This window comes from Malus domestica, chromosome 04 (assembly GCF_042453785.1).
Source record: "Malus domestica chromosome 04, GDT2T_hap1".
Taxonomy (NCBI): Eukaryota; Viridiplantae; Streptophyta; class Magnoliopsida; order Rosales; family Rosaceae; genus Malus; species Malus domestica.
This window is the reverse complement of record NC_091664.1, coordinates 20,940,169-20,948,708: the sequence shown is the minus strand read 5'-3', so window position 1 is coordinate 20,948,708 and position 8,540 is coordinate 20,940,169. Positions and strand designations below refer to the sequence as shown.

The 8,540-nt window shown below is 34.5% G+C and overlaps 2 long non-coding RNA genes across 9 annotated transcripts; one reads left to right on the top strand and one right to left on the bottom strand.

Moving 5' to 3' along the window:
- Positions 1-534: 534 nt before the first annotated feature.
- LOC103433412 (uncharacterized) lies at positions 535-5,631 on the top strand. 8 transcript variants are annotated; one of them, XR_011579673.1, is made up of 10 exons: positions 544-762; positions 874-919; positions 1,096-1,182; positions 1,420-1,521; positions 1,633-1,686; positions 1,854-1,935; positions 2,230-2,314; positions 2,977-3,089; positions 4,724-4,901; positions 5,149-5,631. It is a non-coding gene; the product is annotated as an uncharacterized lncRNA (long non-coding RNA). The 8 variants fall into 8 exon arrangements; XR_011579672.1 differs by having other exon boundaries at positions 1,420-1,542; positions 1,639-1,686; XR_011579674.1 differs by having other exon boundaries at positions 874-936; positions 1,420-1,542; positions 1,639-1,686.
- Positions 5,632-6,584: 953 nt separating this feature from the next.
- Positions 6,585-7,791, bottom strand: LOC103433490 (uncharacterized). The gene is made up of 3 exons (XR_011579667.1): positions 7,675-7,791; positions 7,309-7,554; positions 6,585-7,066 (listed from the first exon to the last, which is right to left on the bottom strand). It is a non-coding gene; the product is annotated as an uncharacterized lncRNA (long non-coding RNA).
- Positions 7,792-8,540: the final 749 nt, after the last annotated feature.

Sequence of the window (8,540 nt, the reverse complement as noted above, 5' to 3'; positions counted from 1 at the left end):
ACTTTGGGCCAGGGGGCTTGATGAGCCGGTTATTATTATTTTTTCTTCTTTTTTTTTTAGCTAAAGAGCCAAATTATCCCAATAGAATACGGTATAATTGTAATATACGCGAATACGACAGGGTTAAATCGTAATACAAAATTTGTAGATATTTGGCTACAAACAATGTATGTGTGCATGCTGAATGATAGTTTACAACCGTCAGATAAATGGGACCTACACTTTCTAAACAATTGTGACCCTTCGATTATTTGTTCTACAAGTACTGTATACATTCTTTCTTTCCAAAAAAAAAAAAAAAGGAACTTTAACGAAAAGTACCTGGTACTGTTCGCTTTAACGAAAAACCACATTTTTACACTAAAAAATCAATCCTGATACTATTCACTTTACTATTTATTTTGTCCTTATCATTAAAACTTAAAGTTTTCAAGCCTTTTTCATTAGTTTCCTAAAAAAAAAATGGAAAGATTAAACCCAGCGAACTCAAGAGGTTCCAGAGTTTGCACGATGGAAACTACCTATCCAACACTAGCGGTTGCAGCGTTGCACGATGGAAACTGTACCCTACTACGAGACGTTCGGAAGGCTTCAACCGGTTACTCAGTCCAACTGTTCATACAAAAGGGAGAAACGAATTCAACTGCATAGATCCCTCTATCAAATCATGTTTTTTTTTTGGCCTTCTTCTTCATCCACCTTTCAATTTGATGCTTCTGGGGAAATGATGAATTAGGATCAACAAAGTAATACAATTTGCAGGTACCCTCTATCAAATGGTTTTTTTTTTTGGCCTTCTTCTTCATGCACCTTTCAATTTGGTGCTTATGTGGAAACGATGATTTAGGATCAACAAAATATTACAATTTGCAGGTCCGGCCGCCAAATACCCTATTTTATGTGATTTAATATATTGAAGGTTATCATCTTCTCCCGGTACCCAACTTCCCGATTTAAAAAATCAGGGTTTATTTTTGGGTTTTTTCCTGTCGTTAATTTGGGAATGGTGACTATCTTACGCAATGGCTGATGATAGAGCTAGGAAAAATCCCCAAGTCCAGTTTTCACTCTTTTCATTTTCTTTGTTCCTTGTAGATTCGTGAAAAGGATTGGGACTACAAAGTGGAAGCTCTGAAAAATTTCGCTCTGAAATTGGAGCTCTCTCGTCAATGATTCAAGCGGGTATTGATGTCTTCATTTTCTATTTTTACCATCACCAATTCAATCAAAACCTATGCCATGCTTAATTATCAATAGAAAAATGGCAGGAGATCATACTTTTAGGGAAAAGAAAATGTTGTACATGTGTGCTTTTGCGCCAAAACTTGATCTTTTGTTTAAATTTACAAACTTTGAGCATATTTTGGAAAAGGGTTTTCTAAATAACACGTTTTTATCTAATGTGATTGTGTGTTGTAGATTTTGGAGTTCATACGAACTGGTGATAAATCTCTGGCGGAAGTGATGGACATTACGAAACAACTGCTGGGAAAGTAGTGGTGTGAACTGTGAAGGATTTTGGTAATGGGTTTTGAGATTTTGGTAATGGGTTTTGAAAAGGAAATGTTTATATCTAATGTATTTTCTGTTCCTTTATACATGAGGATTTCTTTATTGATTTTTGAATGTTAGCGGCAGTTCCTCTTAAAGTTGATGAAAGAAAACTTGGTGGCACATAATAGCCAGGTAAACTAAACTTGGTGGCATCTGTCACTCTGTGTTTCATTCAACTTGGACTTGAGTTTCTTCATTGAAAGGCAAACCCAAGCTTACATGTTTACATATTAGTTGTGCCGCTACTTTGCCTTTTTTGTGCTTATTTCTTTGGGCAATTTGGTTTTTACAATGTGCAGGCGCTCCAAATTTTATGTAGCTCTTATAATTTGGGATATTTCAGGGAATTCACAAGCTGACCAACATTATTACTTTTTTACGGCAAGTGTTTCTTATTGTTTATTTTTTTTATGGTTATCTTTTCCAATCCTAGATTTATGAACTTAATTACTTTTAATTTGTCTTTAAACCATAGAAATGTGCATAACTGGTAGGACCATAACTGAAGTTCCCCGTGAAACAACACTATCTTCTCCTCTATCAATAATGTTAGAATCATCAAATCTTTCATCACCGTGTCCCCATAAGTCTGGCTTCCCTTTCTCTATTGTAGATTGAAAATCCCCAAGTCCAGTTCTAATTGTTCACTCATTTCATTTTCTTTGTTCCTTGCAGATACGTGAACATGATTGGGACTACAAAGTGGAAGCCCTGAAAAATTCCGTTTTGAAATCGGGGCTCTCGCCAGTTATTTGATCGGGTATTGATCATATCCCTTTTCCATTTTTACTATCACCAAATTGGATGTGTGTTTTCTCTTGATTTCAGTTCTTGGTTCCATCCATTTTGCACTCCTATAATTTCCCAAATCATTTGCATACAGACTGACATAAAAAACATTGAGACAGACAATTATGGAGTGCATGATGATGCTTATTTAACTGAATTTTTTGTTTTCATTTTCATATAAAAGTTTGCTTTTTCCAATTGGTTTGCAGCCCTGTTATATTTGTACAACAGTGCCTCATGTTTATTATGATCATCTTAATTAGTTAGACTTTCAATTTAATGTCATATATGTATTCTTATTCTTCAGCTTAATATTATGACGTGCTATGACTTGGAGAAATACTATTATGTTTGACACTATTTGACCAATTAGTTAGACTTTCAAAAATCTTGATTTTACAGAATATGTTTATCATTTCAGTTATTTTATTTGGACAATTGTGACATAGCCATTTCTTATTTAACAGAAAAAGATGTACTAAATTAAGCTTAACTGTTTTATGATGTAATATTTATAGTGTTGTCAAGAATAACCTCAATTATTTCAATTGGCTTAGCCTGGTCTTCTCTTGGCCGATTCTTCATAAACTCTTCCTGCTTAACCTCAATTATTTCAGTTGGCATTGGTTGCAGACCCATTTGTCGAGGCTCGAAGAAAAAGGAAAGGGGGGAAAGTGTATTCTTGCCATAGATTTTCTGTTGGCAGTGAGCCTTGAAGAAAAGGGAAGGTGATAACAGCGGAAGAGGTGGCTTTTTGCCTTTGGCCTTTTTTTTTTCTTCATTTTGTTGAATGTTGAGACTTGAGAAAAGAACTTCTAATGTTGAACCCCAATTCAATGTGAAAACGTAACCTAATCATGTTAGCATACAAACTTGATTGTTATTTTGTTCAATTTAAACCTTTATGTTTCTAAATGAACATAAATTTCCATTTTGTATTCGCATTCGAAACTGATGCTCAAAAAGCTAACCAGTATCAACTCTATCCCATATTTCATCTATTCCCACTCCCTTATAATCCTAAAAAAAAAAATAAAAGAATTATGCTCCAACCAAATGCTTGACTTAAATATTTGACAATTATATAATGTCCATATATAAATTAGAGGCATTCAAATTAAGCTAACTCGACAAGAAATATATCTCATTGGTGCAATAGGAAATGTTGACATTAAACAATGAGGATCTTTTTCCCCATCTGGTGCTTGACATATTTGATAGAAAAACATTTCACCCTGTACAATGGAGAACAAACTAATCAATCATGAACAAATGGGTGGAAATTGCAGCATTGATGTCAATATATAAACTTTCTTTTCAAAAGAAATAGTGACATATAAACTTTATGGGTATTGTGAATAATGTACATATTGTGATGTATGTTTTGTATTTTGACATTTTAGTTATTATGTATTTTGCTATGAGTACTTTTCATCTACTCTTTTTTATTTACATCTACTTACTATTGTTCATGGACTTTAGGTAGGAACTTGCATCCAAAATCCCATGTTGTTTGACAATTGCATGAATAACATTTAAATCATTACTTTAAGCAAAGTGAAAATGAAAAACATGACAACCTTTTAGGACATGCATGGTAAAGTAAAAGTTCTTCTTTGCACAATACATTTAAAATATATCTTAACAATTACAATGAAAAAAACCCTAACACAATACACCTTTAGGGGCGTGTCCCGTGATGCAAAAATGTCTCTCGCACGCACGTTGTTTATAAAATATTCATGATCATTTCACAAGATTTGTGCTTGCACTTGCGTTCTTTTCTTTTTCCTTTTTTTGGAGATCTATGGAAAAACAGTGAATTTGTTTTTGGCTTAAAAGTTTCAAGATTTATGCCCCGCTTTGTTTGTGGTTTGGAAATTGAGAGATATGTATCGATCCAGGTTGTTAACTCTAATTATTTTTATGTTTGGCTTAAAAGTTTTAAAATTTAAATTTCAATGTTTGCACATCTGATGTTATGAAGTAAGGTTCCAAGTCCTCTTACATTCAAATAATTACATATACTTTCATGTTATAATCACTAAAGGAAGATGGTCCTTATAGCAATTTTCTCTCTCTGGATTTCAGTTGATTACTATTTATCTTTTTTCTATTCAATTCTTTCAAAATGTTTGGCCTATGTTTTACTTGTACATCAGCACACTTTTTACAGCACATGAATTTCAACTCAATAATTTCTTTCTCAACCGTTAATCATGTGTAAAACTCTTCAGTGGATCATTGCACATAAGCCAGAGTCTAAAAACTTAAAAAAAATTTGCATCTTAATTTGAAATCTGAGAAAGATATCTAAGCTATATTTAATGATTTCATGTTTTTTTAATTGTGTTGCATCTTTTTTTGTTGGTGTTTACAGAAGGATACATGTAGATGTAGCAACTGTTTTGTAAGAGCCAAAGAAACTGTACATGGGCTGGGGTTAGCAGTTGCTATTTCATCCCACTGATGGAGACGCTATTGATATTGAGTAATCTTCGAAGAAAGGCACCTCTTCAGAGAAGTACTCTGGCAGCATTCGTTGAGCTCTTTCCAAGGTATGGACTCCACCAATCCCATGTTTTAGTTTGTTTCTAATTTATTGAGTTTTTAGGGCCATATTCTGTAATTAAAGGGGAAGGAGGAGTCCAACTTGGTTTCGAAATCTTGAAATTGGTCAAATCAAAGAATCAAAATTTAAAGATAATATGCCACCAATCACAGGACTCCGAATTCCGACTCTGCTGCTGCGCACTGAAGCATCATACTTTTCTTCATATGTTGGATATTTTATTTTTTTGGTAGGTCTCGGGTTCGAGACTTGGGAGCAGCCTCTTCATAAATGGGGGTAAGGCTAGACGACATTCACCTCTCTCAGACTCTGCGTAAAGCGGGAGTCTTGTGCACTGGGTACGACCTTTTTTACTGTTATTAGTATGAATTATGTTTGATAGGAGGCTGGTTCAGTGGCAGTTACTAAATTTGTGTGCAATTGGTTTTTATTCAGCCTCTGTCACTACATTTTGCAATTTGCAAATTTTGGGTAATTTTTTATGTAGATCGATGGGTTGTGTTGTATGTGATTATAGCTCTGATTTCAGAGTTGGGAATTTGATATATATTTGATGTGCGAATGGTGATAAGGGTATGTCCTTATTGTTATGTGTCTTTTTGGGGTTTTTTCTTTTCATTTGTTGTAATTTAATGACGAAATTCGATTGAGACGAAAAAAAAACATTTTGTATTCTCATTTGTTGATCCATATATCGTATGACTTTATTTTTTGTATGAATACTGTATGACCATATTTTATGTTTTCATTTATTGTGATTTTGTTTGCTCCAATGCGGATACGATTATGTCTTTGTTTATTCATGCTCTTTTGATATCATAATTGATTGTGTCTTCAGTTTGCTCTGCTTTGCTTTTACAAATCTACGCACATTGCTTATAACACATTTAGTCCCTTAGTTTAACACTTACATACAATATTTATTATCCATTTGATATTCCTCCGGCAACGCGCGGGTTAACACTCTCGTAAAATCTAGAGCGTAATATTAAATAGTGTGGTTGTTGTAAACCCCTCGGAGGATGTAGAAACCATTGACTTGTCTCACCTTAAGGAATATATTCTCATTTTATAGACTTTCATCTTATCATTTTCATAGAGTTGCAACTTCTCGTAAAGGGTGATTTGGAGAAGTATTTCCGCTTGAGCTAATTAGGAGACTTTCCTCGATACGCCTTAAATGGATTTTACATACAAGAGGAATTGATTTGACGTTGAATGATTTGTTCAAGAGGAATGAATCCTGTTTTTACATACATGGATTATACCATTTTCAGAGAGTTGTAACTTCTATTGGGTGGTCTTATCTAAAGATACATCACTTATGGAAGGGTTATAACTGTTATGATAAATTATACATTTTATTATAGCATTTGTTTGTGTGTCGACCAGTCTTATGGTTTACCTTCATACATCAAACACACAATAATTCAAGCACTTGAAAGCGTTCTCAGAGGCACTCAAGATGAGATTTTATTTAACTCCATATTATGTACGGTGATAGAGGGTCATAAGTTCAACCTGACAGAGGTTCTTACGTTTTGCTAATGTTGAGGAAAGGAGATGACTTTTAAATTCTTTAAACTTGAAAAGTAGATCGAAACTTATCGTCAATCAATAGTGTCAGGGTAATGCTAGGGATTAAATTTGTAGACAAAATTTGCAAACTAAATTTAGTCTTTTAACATTATTCATAGTGTAAACATATTTTCCTCACAAATCTGTAGTTATTTTGAATTAAAATTCTGGTTATTAGTTACAGATAACTAATAGACCTAGCAAATCATCGGCCACGTGACAGCAAGCCGTAAATCATCGGCCACGAGAACAAAGGCTTCAAGTTTAGCGTGGGACTTTACAGTTTTGGTTGAGATGGGTAAGTCGGCGAAAGAGGTAGATGTCGCCGCCCAACCTGTAAGTTCTTTTCCATAAAAAGTCACGTTTTGCAAGACGTATAATGCTTGACGAGCCACTTCCTCCGCCGATACCACTAGTCTTGTAGGTAAGTACACTGCCCTGCGTGATGAAAAGCATCCTATCCAGTGGCTCCCCCTCTCGAATAATATAGCTACCATCAGCATAGTTAACTGGCTTAAGATGCCTCATGATTGCATCCAACACTCGTCTGTCTTTGTTTTCAAGCCCTGGCACCTGGGTTAATTAATACATGTAATTAGAAACTTAAGAATACATCGATAAGATCCAATAAGCAACATCATTTTACTAAAAGTAGACTCACGAAAGCACGCCAAAAGAACTCAAAGAGGAGTTCATGCTCCTATCTATATAATAGCTTGAATTCGTTAACTAGATTATTCGAAAAACCATCTACCGCCACAAGTTTATAGAACACTATATAGAGTTACGAATAATTGAGAGAGATAGGACATTACTTTCCGTAGTGTAGCCAAGAAGAGGGGCCGCTTCATATGTTTCTGAAGTTCCAAGGGAAGTAACGAGAAGATATTCTCCGCAGGATTATCTTCGTCCTCTTCAAGTGCTTCTCTTACTAATTCCCAAATTTCATCTCGGATTTCGCGACGGAGACCATATTCAGATACTATGAACTCTATTTGTGGAAATATGACTGATTTCCGCTGCAATATCTTAGATGTTTTGCTAATTGCCTGCATAAATGTCTACTCGACAACATGGAGGCTTGAAATTGAGTTTATTAAATCCTGAAATTTACATGCATGTATGTAGAAACTACTCAAAAGAAAAGAAAACAGATATACAAAATATAACTCATCACCGACCTGCAAATGTCCAATCAAATATATGAATAGTAGCAGGCCACTGATCGAAATAAAAATTACAAAGACGCTTTCCCATGCATAGGAACTAGTGTTGAGATTTGAAGCAAAAGAACTGCATAAATCATTGGAGCAATATATTAAAACAATATTTAAAAAGGGACAACTCATTGGACAGCTGGATTTGCATGGCTGAATCTTGATAGTCAATCTTAATGTACCTTCAAACACTGCACATCCCTTGCACTGGTGTATTGTAAAAAAATCCATGTGCATGACACATTATCTAAGAAGAAAAATACTAATGTAGGACAAACCTCAAATTTCGTAAGCCCCATGAGAAACACATCAAGAGTTTTTGAGGAAAATCTGTTGTTCCCACTATGCCAGACTAGAGGGTATCAACGAATATGCCAAAATCGTGTACCATTGCATTTGGTCTATTTGTTGGACATATCATTTAGAAGTGTGATATTTCTGAACGTAGTATTATCGTATTGTAAAGTACTTAATTCACATCCATTTTCACTTCGACAAGTAGAGATCCAATAATCTATCTCTCATTGAATAGAAAAAAAGTACCAAAATGCCCCGAGTACCTAACAAACCAAGAACTACATTTGTAACTCAACAATATTTACAAGCAACTTATGGAGCAGTTAAAATAAACTAAGATAAAACAATAACTTACATGGCTAGCAAGGACGTACATGATGAAATTTAATGCACCTGGAATCCATATTTCCTTTTGCTTAGTAAAGAGTGCTATATTCACGTGCTTCCTTGTTAGACTTCTTACATAGTTTGTACATTGGACTAGCTCGTGCAACATATTACAATAGAATAAGCAAGTTCAAAAACTTCATTAT